This window comes from Palaemon carinicauda, chromosome 34, assembly GCF_036898095.1.
Source record: "Palaemon carinicauda isolate YSFRI2023 chromosome 34, ASM3689809v2, whole genome shotgun sequence".
NCBI lineage: Eukaryota > Metazoa > Arthropoda > Malacostraca > Decapoda > Palaemonidae > Palaemon > Palaemon carinicauda.
The window spans coordinates 50,493,564-50,508,235 of record NC_090758.1 but is presented as its reverse complement, the minus strand read 5'-3'; the positions used below and the strand labels follow the sequence as shown (position 1 = coordinate 50,508,235).

General features: G+C 41.3%; 1 pseudogene; it reads left to right on the top strand.

The window, feature by feature from the left end:
• Window positions 1–14,672, top strand: part of LOC137626436 (DNA-directed RNA polymerase III subunit RPC5-like) — a 153,536-nt pseudogene that overhangs the window by 132,415 nt on the left and 6,449 nt on the right.

The following is a 14,672-nucleotide window of genomic DNA, read 5'->3' as shown; positions in this document are numbered from 1 at the left end:
AATAATGCACACTAAATTAGATAATAGACATGTAAAAAAGAAGAATTAGCAAAAAATGATAAATAAGAAACGGGTTTTTAGCGTCACTTTACCTTAGAAACTCCAGCGCCGGTGTTGTTGTTCTTGCTACGCAGAGAGGAGACGGACGGGCGGCGAGGAGCTAGAGAGGTTAACTACGATAAACGTACACTACCGTAACTTATTCTAACTTACACTAAGTGAACTTTAACATAACTTAGCTTATTTTTTTTTTATATATATTTTATATTTTCTTTTACATTTTCTTTTTTTCTTTTTGATGATTAATTTTAATCACTTTCACTCTCTACACTTAAAATTGATTGAATTTCTTTCGCTTCACTCTTTGCCATTTTCTTTGTTTCACTTTCTTCCGCTTCACTCTTTGCCGTTTTCTTTGAATCACTTACATCCTCTTCATCACGAGTTCGCTTCGTAGTTTTATTAAAGAAATTATCAATAGATAGTTGCTTGGTACGGCTTTTCAGAATGTTTCGAAAGTGAGTTAGGCAAACATCATCGAACTGCGCAACTACATGACAAACCTGCAATTTTTTTGGGTGGTATTTGTCGATGAAGTCGACCACGTCTTGATATTTTCCTAACACCTCTTTTATATGCGCCAAACCTAACACATGTTCTACCTTCTCGATCCCTTCCTCGTCATCACTCATGTGCTCAGACATAGCATGGAGTTCCTTGAGCTCCTCTGTGGTAAGTTCGTTGTGATGTTCGGCGACGAGTTCTGTGATGTCATCTGCGTCGACCTCCAGACCCATGGACTTGCCAAGGGAGACGATTTCCTCTACGTCTTCCGCTGCACCCACCACGGGATCAGGTTCGAGGTCAAAACCTTCAAAATCTCTGGGAGAAACTGCATCAGGCCACAGCTTCTTCCAGGCAGAATTGAGGGTCCGTCGAGTTAATCCCACCCAAGCCTGATCTGTGATCTTCAAGCAGTGCACGATGTTGAAGTGACCTCCTCCAAAACTCACGCAAAGTTAAGTTGGTGCTTTGCGTGACATTAAAGCACTGCTTAAATAAGTGCTTGGTGTACAGCTTCTTAAAATTAGAGATGACTTGCTGGAGGATAGAGGCGGTTTTCGGTGGAAGATACAGCACCTTTATGAACTTAAATTCATCGAAGATATCATCTTCAAGTCGGGGGGGGGGGGGGGGGGGGGGGGGTGAGCGGGTGCATTGTCAAGGCATAACAGGCACTTTAAAGGCAATTTCTGTTCATGAAGATACTTCTTCACGGAAGGGCCGAAAACTTGGTTAACCCATTGCACAAGGAACTGCCTAGTGACCCAGGCCTTCGAGTTGGATCGCCAGAAAACATGAAGCTGGTCCTTATCGACGTTGTGTGCCTTAAAGGCCCTAGGGTTCTTGGAATGGTAAACCAGTAAGGGCTTGACTTTAAAGTCCCCGCTAGCGTTGGCACATAGGGCAAGAGTCAACCGATCCTTCATTGGCTTATGCCCAGGCAATTTCTTCTCTTCGGCGGTGATGTAGGTTCGACTGGGCATCTTCTTCCAAAACAGCCCGGTTTCATCACAATTAAACACTTGCTGCTCTACGTAGCCTTCTTCCAGCACGATCCTTTCAAAGTTCTTGACAAAGTCAGCTGCAGCCTTTGTGTCCGCAGTAGCAGCCTCTCCATGGCGAACAACTGAATGAATCCCGGACCGTTTCTTAAATTTCTCAAACCAGCCACGAGATGCCTTGAAATCGTCTGAGGAAGGTTCAGTTGAACTCTCCCCAGCATCACCTCCAGAGCTCTCCTCCTTCAAGTCCGTAAAGATGGCGTGCGCCTTCTCGCAGATGACGGTTTCGGTGATGGTGTCGCCAACAATCTCTCTGTCCTTGATCCAGACTAGCAGAAGTCGTTCCATCTCTTCTATGATAGGGCTACGGCGTTTTGAAATAATGGTGATCCCCTTAGAAGGTTTCACTGCTTTAATAGCTTCCTTCTGTTTAAGGATTGTCGAGATCGTCGATATATTACGGCCATACTGTTTAGCAAGTTCACTCACGCGGACGCCACGCTCATGTTTTTCAATAATTTCCTGCTTTACGTTTAAAGAAAGCATTTCCTTCTTCCTTTTCTCACCACTATCACTACCACTTGCAAAACTAAGCCTTTTAGGACCCGTACTTTACGTAAATTACTGTAAAAGGATGCACGTAAAAAATCACGATTAAAAAATAGTTAATAGCAGAACGCACAGGGCACAACCGCAAGAAGCCGACGAGAACAGAGGACTGACCCAAGCCGCGCTAATTGAGGGTCCCTCCGAGGTCGAAGTTCTGCCTTCTATCGGCGGAAATAAATAACACATCAGGTACTATGAGCACCGACTACGCGTACGAGTATTGTTTACTTCGGGTGTCGAAAAAAAAATTCTGGTGTTGAGTAGGAACGTGTTCGAGTTATACTTCGCGTGTCAAAAAATTCGGATATAACCGGTATGACGAAAATTGCTTACTTCGTGTGTCGAAATAAAATTCGGGTGTAGAGTAAAAAATTTGCTCGAATTTTACTTCGGATGTTGGAAAATTCGGATGTAGATACTTTCGGATGTAGAGCTTCCACTGTATAACCAGCGGGTAAGTATATTCAAAAATTTATTTTATTATGAAAATATAATTTTGCTATGCCCATGAACAGACTTTATCAAATTAACATGTTTAAGAGGAATACCATAATAATGCAGGACTCTCCACAAAATTGGCTGGTGTTCACTGTCAAAGGCTTTTTCGTAGTCCACAAATGCCATCAAAAGTGGATTTCTAAATTCTACTCATTGCTATACAACATGTGTCAAAAGGAAAATTTGGTCAGTACAATTTATACCTTTTCTAAATCCTGCTTGATATATGTTCTTAATATCACACCATTCTTCATAAATTGTGTGCTCTTTGTCTTAAGTCTTGAAGGCTGCAAATCAATTCCTACATTCAATTGCAAAGGTTTCTCTGTGCTCATCCTGTCGAAGCTTGGTTGTATCAAATCATAATTTCAATAGTTTTCTGTGGAATAAAAAGTTTTTTGGTAGAAACTAAGGTAAAGGTGTGCCTGATGCCAGGTCTGAAGGTCTTTTCTTATAAAATAAATTCTTTATATATTATGGTTAGTTATTAAAAAATTTCCAATATTTCAAATGATTATCTCTTGAACCATGTTTTAAAGTTATATGTTAAAGTTCCAGTAGGCTCTGCTGCTTCCTCCGGTCGCCTTGGATGACCGCGGAGGTAGCAGCAGTAGGGGATTCACCGTTATGAAGCTTCATGTGTGGTGGATAACGGGGGAGGGTGGGCTGTGGCACCCTAGCAGTACGAGCCAAACTCGATTGAGTCCCTTGTCAGGCTGGGAGGAACATAGAGAGGAAAGGTCCCCCTTTTTTTTTCATTTGTTTAATGTCGGCTACCCCCCAAAATTGGAAGAAGTGACTTGATATATGTATGTATGATGTTAAAGTTCTCTTTTTATTTGTGGAAAACTGAACGAAGATTATTGGGTAATCGTCCTTTATCTTGCAGCGGGTGTGGCCTCCTTCACAGAGCTGATTGAAGTGCTAGATCGAGGCAGCACCGCAGAATTTACGCTGTCAGTCCTGAAAGTCCTCCAGCAGGTGGCAGTGCTTGTGCAAGGGAACTGGGTCGTTAAGAGTGACCTCCTGTATCCAAAAGACAGCAGCTCGGAGACGGGAGTTTCAAACGAACTGATTCAACGGGGACGCGATTTTGTCGTAAGTGCTTTGGTTCTGTTATTGGGTTTTCAAGGTTCATTAGACTTGATTATAGATTTATAGATAAATATTCTTAACCTCTATTTTAGATTTATAGATAAATATTCTTAACCTCAATTTAGATTTATAGATAAATATTCTTAACCTCTATTTAATTATAGATTTATAGATAAATATTCTTAAACTCTATTTGATTATAGATTTATTGATAAATATTCTTAACCTCTATTTAATTATAGATTTATGGATAAATATTCTTAACCTGTATTTAGTTATAGATTTATAGATAAATATTCTTAACCTGTATTTAACTATAGATTTATAGATGAGTATTCTTAACCACAATTTAGATTTATAGATAAATATTCTTAACCTCTATTTAATTATAGAGTTATAGGTAAATATTCTTAACCTCTATTTAATTGTAGATTTATAGAAAAATATTCTTAACCTCTATTTAATTATAGATTTATAGATAAATATTCTTAACCTCTATTTAATTATAGATTTATAGATAAATATTCTTAACCTCTATTTAATTATAGATTTTAAACATAAAACTTACCCGCTGGTTATATAAGAATGGCTAGCGTTCCTGACACCTCGGCAGAACTAATTCAAAACTCGCGGCTAACGTAGGTATGTCAGGTGTACATTAGTGCCCTGGTGGACTACAGGTAGAACTACCCCCACTTCATCAGATTTTTCCTGCCGGTCGTGCTGGTCGGAACGTTGAAAATTCACTCGCTTATTTACGTTCAATTGGACGGTTTATTTGGTGGTAGAGGAAAATCGTGTGCTTATGGGAATCGGTTTGAAGAATGTTCTTCGTTAACGGAAAGTCAGTGGATAGCTTACGTGCGTTATACTCAGAAATCAGAGAAAAGAGTCACTACGGTAAGGGAATGGATGAGTCTTCTGGGAACCCTCTCGTCCCTAGAGAAGTTTGTATCTCTGGGAAGATTGCATCTGCGCCCTCTTCAATTCCACCTCAATGCTCATTGGAAAAGGGGAGACAGTCTCGACAAGGAGAGCATTCCCATTATGAATACGATCAAATCACATCTTTAGTGGTGGAACAATGCTCACAAACTCAACGAGGGCCTCTCGTTGGAACAGAGGAACCCAGACCTCGTGTTGTTTTCAGACGCCTCAAATTCTGGGTGGGGAGCAACATTGGGAAGAAGAGAGATCTCAGGGTGTTGGACAAAGGATCAGAAGGCTCTTCATATCAATCAGAAGGGGCTATTAGCAGTACACTTAGCCCTAGAAAGATTCGAGGGGCTGTCCTGGACAAGGTGGTACAGGTCAATTCGGATAGCACGATGGCCCTAGCGTACTTAGCGAAGCAGGGGGGGGACCCACTCGAAGCTGCTGTACGAATTAGCGAAATCTCTACTCCTTTGGGCAAAGGAAAGGAGGATTCTTTTATTGACTCGATTCATTCAAGGAGCCAAGAATGTGAGGGCGGACTGGCTCAGCAGGAGAGGCCAAGTTCTGTCCACGGAATGGATGCTGCATCTGGAGGTTTGCAAGAAGCTGTGGTGATTATTGGGTCGCCACCTCATAGATCTCTTTGCAACCTCAAAAACAAAAAGGTCGGGAATGTATTGCTCTTCTGTCCACGGAATGGATGCTGCATCTGGAGGTTTGCAAGAAGCTGTGGTGATTATTGGGTCGCCACCTCATAGATCTCTTTGCAACCTCAAAAACAAAAAGGTCGGGAATGTATTGCTCTTCGGTACCGGATCCCGAGACAGCTCACATAGACGCGTTTCTGCTGGATTGGACACACATGGATGTTTACGCGTTTCCACTCTAATCACTCCTTTTTGGCCATCAAGGGTCTGGTTCCCGGAGATCCTGGAGTGGTTAGTGGACATGCCGAGAAGCCTCCCGTTAAGAGCAGATCTTCTCAGACAGTCCCATTTGGCAAGAAATCACCAAAACCTCTGAGCTCTACGTCTGACTGCCTTCAGACTATCGAAAGCCTCACAAGATTTAGAGGCTTTTCGAAGGAGGCAGCCAAGGCTATTGCAAGAGCAAGGAGAACCTCTACCATTAGAGTATGTCAGTCCAAGTGGGAGGTTTTCAGCGAATGGTGTAGAGCTAACTCGGTTTCTTCATCCAATACCTCTATAGCACAGATTGTCGACTTCCTTTTAGATCTGAGGAATAAGCGTAACTTCTCGGTCCCAACGATTAAAGGATACAGAAGTATGCTGGCAACAGTTTTCAGACATAGAAATCTGGATCTCTCCAACAATAAAAATTTACAAGATCTACTTATATAGGTCTTTTGAAACATTTAAGAGATGTCATCAAGTATCACCAGCTTGGAACTTGGATGTGGTACTTAGATTTCTTATGAGTGGCAGGTTCTAGCCTCTGCACTCGGCTACTTTTAAAGATATGACTCTGAAGGCCCTGTTCTTGGTGAGCTTGGCAACGGCTAAGAGAGTAAGTGAGCTCCATGCTTTCAGCAAGAACATTGGATTTAGAAACGGAAAAGCAATATGTTCTTTGCAGCAGGGTTTTCTGGCCAAGAATGAACTTCCTTCTCGACCATGGCCAAAATCTTTTGAGATTTCCAATCTTTATAACTTAGTGGGCGATGAGTTAGAGAAAGTGCTCTGTCCCGTTAGAGCTTTAAGGATATATTTAGAAAGAACAACGAACTTGAGAGGCAACTCGGAGGTGCTTTGGTGTGCTGTCAAGAAGCCCTCGCAGCCTATGTCGAAAAATGCGCTTTCCTTTTTTATGAGGCTTTTAATTAGAGAAGCTCATTCACAGTGTAATGAGGCAGATCTTAGACTGCTCAAGGTGAAGGCTCACGAAGTAAGAGCAGTGGCTACTTCAGTGGCTTTTAAACAGAATCGTTCTCTGCAAAGCATAATGGATGCGACTTTTTGGAGAAGTAATTCTGTATTCGCATCTCATTATTTAAAACATGTGCAGACTCTTTATGAGGACTGCTATACTTTGGGTCCATTCGTTGCTGCGAATGCGGTAGTAGGTGAAGGATCTACCACTACGTTCCCCTAATACCTAGTACCCTTTTTCTTTCTCTTGGAACTTTGTTGTCTTTAAGGTTGTATGTGTAGACTGGTCGACAGTCTTCCGCAAACTATTGATTTGGTCAGGTGGTCATGTTGTTCCTGGAGAGCGCCCGGAACAAGGGTATTAGTTGAGGTCCTGTCATGTTAGAGGTTATGGCACCGTTTGACAGCTCCTAGAGATCTTCAGCCCCCTGGGTGGACCGCTGGATCTTTTAAGGATAACAGACAGAATAAGACAGAGAACCATTGCAGTCTGTTTCCTTATCAGGTACGAACCGCTTATTTTAGTTATATGTAACTATTAAGTGAATTTTCAATCAAATTGCTGTCTCAGACCCGCCACCAAGGGTGTCAATCAGCCATTCTTATATAACCAGCGGGTAAGTTTTATGTTTAAAAATGATATTTTCATAATAAAATCAATTTTTGAACATACTTACCCGCTGGTTATATAAGTTATAATCCCACCCTCCTCCCCTCTGGAGACCTAGAGGCAAGAAAAATCTGATGAAGTGGGGGTAGTTCTACCTGTAGTCCACCAGGGCACTAGTGTACACCTGACATACCTGCGTTAGCCGCGAGTTTTGAATTAGTTCTGCCAAGGCGTCAGGAACGCTAGCCATTCTTATATAACCAGTGGGTAAGTATGTTCAAATATTTAACCTGTATTTAATTATAGACTTACAGATAAATATTTTTAACCCCTATTTAATTATAGATTTATAGATAAATATTCTTAACCTCTATTTAATTATAAATTTATAGATAAATATTCTTAACCTCTATTTAATTATAGATTTATAGATAAATATTCTTAACCTCTATTTAATTATAGATTTATAGATAAATATTCTTAACCTCAATTTAGATTTATAGATAAATATTCTTAACCTCTATTTAATTATAAATTTTTAGATAAATATTCTTAACCTCAATTTAGATTTGTAGATAAATATTCTTAACCTCAATTTAGATTTATAGATAAATATTTTTAACCTCTATAGAAAACTGAGAAGTGTAGGGAGGTTAGGTGCTCCTCTCCTCCCAGCACATATACTGTATTCCGATGATTATTATTACTAGCTAAGCTACAACCCTAGTTGGAAAAGCAAGATGCTATAAACCCAAGGGTTCCAACAGGGAAAATTAGCCCAGTTAGGAAAGGAAATAAAGAAATAAATGAACTTCAAGGGAAGTAATGAATAATTTAAAAATATCCCAAGAACAGTAACAACATTAAAATAGATCTTTCATATATAAACTATAAGAACATCAAATAAACAAGAAAAAGAGAAATAACTTAGAATAGTGTACCTCATGGAAAACAATTCTACCCCCAAGAGAGGGGAAGACCATGGTACAGAGGCTATAGCACTACCCAAGACTAGATAACAATGGTTTGATTTTGGATTCCTCCAAGTTTTCTGTTTTATATAAAAGGACAGCAGATTTTCATGTTCAAAATGTGCATACGGAACATATAAATAATTTTGCAATGCAAAAATTCACTTTACGTCAGATCTCTTTGGGTTTTACTGTATTGGTAAGTAAAAATATCCCGTTCTGGGTCCACAAGTCCTCTACTGATCTATGCAGCAGAAGACTGGCACTGATAAAAAAAAAAAAAATTTTGATAAGCAAACTTAGATTATTATTATTATTATTATTATTATTATTATTATCATTATTACTTGCTAATCTACAACCCTAGTTGGAAAAGCAAGATGCTATAAACCCAAGGGTTCCAACAGGGAAAATAGCCCAGTGAGGAAAGGAAACAACGAATAATAGAATATTAAGAATAGTAACATTAAAATATATATATTTCCTATGTAAACTCTAAAAATCTAACAAAACAAGAGGAAGAGAAATTAGATAGAACAGTGTGCCTGAGTGTACCCACAAGCAAGAGAACGCTAACCCAAGACAGTGGAAGATCATGGTACAGAGGCTATGGCACTACCCTGGACTTGAGAACAATGATTTAATTTTGTAGTGTCCTCCTAGAAGAGATGCTTACCATAGCTGAAGAGTCTCTTCTACCCTTACCAAGAGGAAAGTAGCCACTGAACAATTACAGTGCAGTAACCCCTTGGGTGAAGAATTGTTTGGTAATCTCAGTGTTGTCAGGTGTATGAGGACAAAGGAGAATATGTAAAGAATAGGCCAGACTATTCAGTGTATGCGTAGGCAAAGGGAAACTGGACCGTAACCAGAGAGAAGGATCCAATGTACTACTGTCTGGCCAATCAAAAGACCCCATAACTAGCGGTAGTATCTCAATGGGTGGCTGGTGCCCTGGCTAGCCTACTGCCTAATAATGTGTTGACCAGAAGCAAAGATGGTTTTAACATGTGATGCAAAGCAATAAGGAAGAAATGTAAATTGGAAGTGACATTACAAATGAAACCGGTCGGAAGGAATAGGAAATCTTGGAAAGAGGTGTCACTTGGAGATCCAACCTTGTTGGAAATTCAGAAAGACAGATTAGGTGATAGCGGATAATGAAGAAAAGATACGTAATGATAATAGTTACGTAGGTTTTGATGTTTCATAGCTTAAATCTCTTTTATCTTTGATATATTGTAATAAATATTGACTTTTCTTTACAGTTATACATGTTCACAAAGAATACGGTCTTGCGGCGATCCTAAGTGACCGAGACAATAAGACTACTGGGTAACGACATTAAGGAAATTCTGTCGGGCGTTTCGGCATATTGTCCAGCAAGGTCTGTCTGGGAATTCTTGCTCCCAACTGACACAGCTTTTGTGAAGAAGTAAGTCCTCATTTCATAGTTTATCAGCTATTTATTTTACTTTCTTATATATACCAAGGCATTTCCCCCAATTTTTCCCCCTGTGGCCACGGAGGCATTAAAAACAATTAGAATAGGCCCAACGTATCCCTACGTGTCGTAAGAGGCGACTAAAAGGGACGAGACGAGCGGCTGGGAACCCCCTCTCCTGTATTATAATCCTGTGAGACATCAAAGAGGTGGAGCTGGGGGGAGAGTGACTGCTCCCAACACTAGTTTTGGGGTGTTTGAAAGTGCGTGGATGTAGTACGATAGAGAGTAAAAGATGTGAGATTGGAAGTATGTTTAGGAATAGAAGGATGGATATCTTGGCTTTGTGTGAGACAAAGATAAAAGGGATAGGTGAAGTGATGTTTGGTGAAATGTTCTTAGTTACCTTATTTTTGTCTGGGCTGTGACACTCTAGCAGTACCAGCCAAACTCGGCTGAATCCCTCGTCAGGATGGGAGAACCGGAGAGAGGAAAGGTCCCCATTTGTTCATTTGTTTGATGTGGCTACCCCCAAAAATTTGGGGGAAGTGCCTTGGAAAAATAGATAAATGGATTTATCTTTTATAGTTTATGAAGTTTATCCTCTTTTTTCTTTTTTTCAAACAAGGCTAATTTCTCTATGGCCTTGTAACAATCCATCTGCTTTTTTAACCAGTTGCAGCTCGGCTTGTAATGATAGTACATACATACATATACCAAGGAACTTCCCCCAATTTTGGGGGATAGCCGACATCAAACAAATGAAACAAAAAAGGGGACCTCTCCTCTCTACGTTCCTCCCAGCCTGACAAGAGACTCAACCGAGTTCAGCTGGTACTGCTAGTAATACAGTAATATAAATTACTATGTACCTGTAATTTCACACAGATGGTGAAGCAGGTGTGAGCTTTTTTCCAGGCAGATATATTAAAATATTGACCAAATGGGAGCTGGTAGAAATTGCTAAAAACAACTGCTAGTGATCTTTATCAAGGAAATCTTATAGCTACAAGATAGCCAAAGTTTAGGTTGTAAGCTTAGGGTTTTTTTTGTCACTGAATGTTGCCATCTTTGGTGTAGACTTAACAGTTCCTTCTTTGCTTTAACCTGATGGCTCTGTCACTCGCTACCCAAAGGAATAGGCAATCCTTTACACTGAGTAATAAAAAAATCAACCTGCCCCATTCCTTTTTTGTTGAAGCTAAGCTAAGCTAACTTGTCAACCTTTTCGGGCCTTTAAAATTAAAGCACATTTACTGGACCTTAATACTAATGGTGGTGAAGACCTAAATGTACATGACATGGAAATGATGAATGGAGAGGTATTGAATTCAAAGCTCAAGATGGAGACGACTGGCGAAACCTAACCGAGTCCCTTTGCGTCAATAGACGTAGAATGTGATGATGATGATGATGGATGATGACTGGACCTTGATAGTAATGGTGGCGCAGACCTCAATATATTTTTCCTTCTGTCTTTTTATAAAGACAACCAAGTTCTTAGCTCCTAAGTTGTCTTGCTTTTTAAGTTAGCACTTCAAAGTTATTTTGCACATGTTGGAAAATTATTAATGTTATTCCATTAGGTAAATGTATTTGTGGTAGCTCTAGCTCTGCTAATTACTGCCTAATTTCAATAGCTCCCATATTGTTTAAAATTTATGAAAGTCTTTTGACAAAATGTTTAAATAGGTTTGCGAAAGGCAATCATCTGTTCCATAGTTTGATTTTCACATAAGCCTTGGAGAATGTGATGACCTTCTTACAATTTCCAATGCTGTGCAGAAATCCCTTCATTGTAGTCAGGAAGTTTGTATGATTGGCTTTTATTTTAATGCTTCCTTTAACCTTGTTAATCATGAGGCCCTGTTTTTCAAACCCAAACAGCTTGGAGTAGGTGAGTCTTTTGGTGTTAATCATGAGGCCCTTGTTTTCAAACCCAAACCGTTGGTAGTGGGTGTGTCTTTTCTTGGCATCATTATTGATTTTCAAAAATAGATGTCAGAGTATTTTTTAAGGTTACCATACTAATTATTAGAATGTAATATATGATGTTCCTCAGGATTGTGTTCTAAGCTCGTTACTTTTCATTCTATATACACGATATGTTGACTGGCCTAGAAAACAAGATTGTTACATATTCATATGCAGCTAATACTACTTTGCATCAATTCCATTTGAATATGGTTGCTGAATCACTTATAGAGATCTAACTGAAATCACTTCATGGCGCAAATCATGGGCGATGAAGGTAAAGCCTAACAAAACTTAAAGTAGGATTGTATGTAGGTAGAGGACAGTGGCTCCTCAACAATGAGATCTTTACATTGACAATGTCTCTTTAACTATACACAATTCATTCAAGAATCTATTTGTGATTCTTGATAGCAAATTTACTCTGGAGAAACATCCAGTTTTTTCCTTTTTCAATTTCACAAACAATTGGCTTATTGAGAAAAAGTTTTTTGGTGATCAATCCATTATAAATAAATATTTTGCCTTGCGTATCCTTCTTCTATCTGGTCTCCAGCTGTCGAATCCCATCTCAATTTCTTGGATAGAAACTTATGTCTAATAAATTCCTTATTCTTCATTAGGATATTAGTCTCTGGCACCATCATTCAGTTATTTCTATATGGATATTGCACAAATGTTTTCCCAATTCGTAATATTAGGCATGAAGTTAATTCCAATAGTCTTATCTTCTACATCATGAGGCTCAATACTACACCGCATTCTAGAAGTTTGTTCCGTAACTGACATACAAACCACGCTATTTAATAGGGGTTATTACTTTCGGCGTACCTGAAATGACGAGCCATTAAAATTTTAATGAGGGTTTACTACCCCACCACTAGTTAGGGGGGGTAGCCTGCTACCCCCCCCCCCCCCCTCACACACACACCTGTGCTTGAGCTCACTTTACTTTTGGCTCGGAGTGAGTACGGTTGTTGCCTCTCTCTCTCCTCGCCTGTTTTGGACTGCCATTGATTTTTGTCTTTTTACTTACTTTTTCTTATACTTGTAATATATAAATAAACATTCATGTTTATGTATATATTTGTGTATAGAAATGTAGTAAGTTTTCTTTTCAGTGTTGTGCTGTGTTCCCAGAGGGAGTGTCTGACAGCACAGTCGTCAGCCGGCAGCCCTGGTTTGTGGCTCTAATCAGAGCGGTAGCACAGGCTTTCAAGGCTGTTCTCTCTGAGTTGGGCCACAAATCCTTGGCTGCATCTACTCCCCTGAAGAGGAAAAGAGGAGTTTCGGATGCGGTAACTTCTCTGAGGACGAAGCTGTCTCCTCGTATGTCTTCGAGGCAGGCACCCTCCCCCCTCAGACTTTTTTCCCTCCCCTTCGGACGAGGATTTCCCGTCCTCAGGAGAGTCACGTAAGGTGAAACGATCCCCCATCACATCATTGAGGGAAACCCCACCTCGCACGGTAAAGTCTTCTCGAATAAGGGTGGAGAAGAGCCTGCCTCCGTCGTTGTTGGAGTCCTGCATCCCTCGCAGGAGGGAGTCAAAGGACTCCAAGACAATACCGGGAGGCCCCTAGCACCGAAATCTACAGGCTCAGACATTCTTCCGTTATGGGAACGATCCTGTTTGAGCCTAAGGACATGGAGCAGGCTGCTGAGAGGTGGAGGAAGTCACCAAGACTCCCTCCTACATAGGGCTTTGACATTCAAGCCCTATAAACCTCCAGCACCCCAGCAGCCACGTCCCACCAAGACAACGGCACCGAAGACAGTGGTGTCTAAGCCCTTTCTGGTCAAGGACAAGAAAGGCAAGAAGTCCTCCAGGGGAGGGAAGAATCCTAGAGGGAGCAGCCGAGGCCGCAAGTGCTAGGATTGGCAGTACCCCTGCATGTCCGCCAGTGGGGGGATGCCTACAAGGTTGCGCAGACAGGTGGCAGCAACTCGGGGCCGATTCCTGGACGATTTCCGTGATCAGTCAGGGATATCGTTTCCCGTTCACAACATCTCTACCTCCCCTGAGGATGAATTTGGTGTCATTTAGCTCCCTTGCCATGGGATCAGCAAGGGGGCAGGCCCTTAGGGCAGAGGTCCAGATTAAAGCAAACTCCGTTCAGCATAGAGACCGCAAACACGGTCAATCTTGCAGGGAAGCCGCAAGACTTCATGTGTATACTGGATCTGAAGGACATGTACTTCCAGATCCCAGTCCATCTGTCTTCAAGGAAGTACTTAGGATTCAGCCTAGACCACAAGGGGTACCAGTTCAAGGTGCTGTGTTTCGGTCTCTCCACAGCACCACAGGGTTTCACCAGAAGTGTTCACCCTAATATCATCGTGGGCACGCAGGATCGGCATCCGTCTCCTCCGTTAACTGGATGACTGACTGATCCTAGCAGACTTGGAGTCATCCCTTCTTCAACACCGAGACAAACTTCTAGGACTTTGCCAGGATCTGGGGATCATGGTAAATCTCAAGAAGTCCTCTCTGCTTCCCACTCAAAGACTGGTTTACCTAGGCATGATTATAGACACCAATCTCCACAAAGCCTTCCCATCAGACGACAGGATAGCAAGTCTGAGAGGGGTCGCAAGCCCTTTCCTCAGTCGAGAAGAGCTTCCAACCCAATCGTGGTTACGTCTCCTTGGTCACCTTTCATCTTTGGCTCGGCTAGTTCCAACAATCGCCTCAGGATGAGATCTCTCCTGTGGCGGCTCAAGTCCCGGTGGAATCAAGGTTGCCATTCCCCGAACGTCATGATCCCTATGGGTCCTGCGGAACGGACGGACCGCCAGTGGTGGGTGACAGACGAGAACCTACGAAGAGGAGTGGATCTTCTCGTCCTTCCCCTGGATTTAATGCTGTTTTCGGACGCCTCAAAGAATGGGGGGGGGGGGGGGGGCACGTTCTGTACCACAGGACCTCAGGCCTGTGGTCAGAATCAGAAAAGTGCCTCCATATAAATCATCTAGAGATGAAGGCCGGTTTGTTGGCTCTTCAGCAGTTCCAACAATACCTGGCAGGTAACTCTGTGGTGGTGATAAGCGACAACACCACAGTAGTGGCTTACTTCAACAAG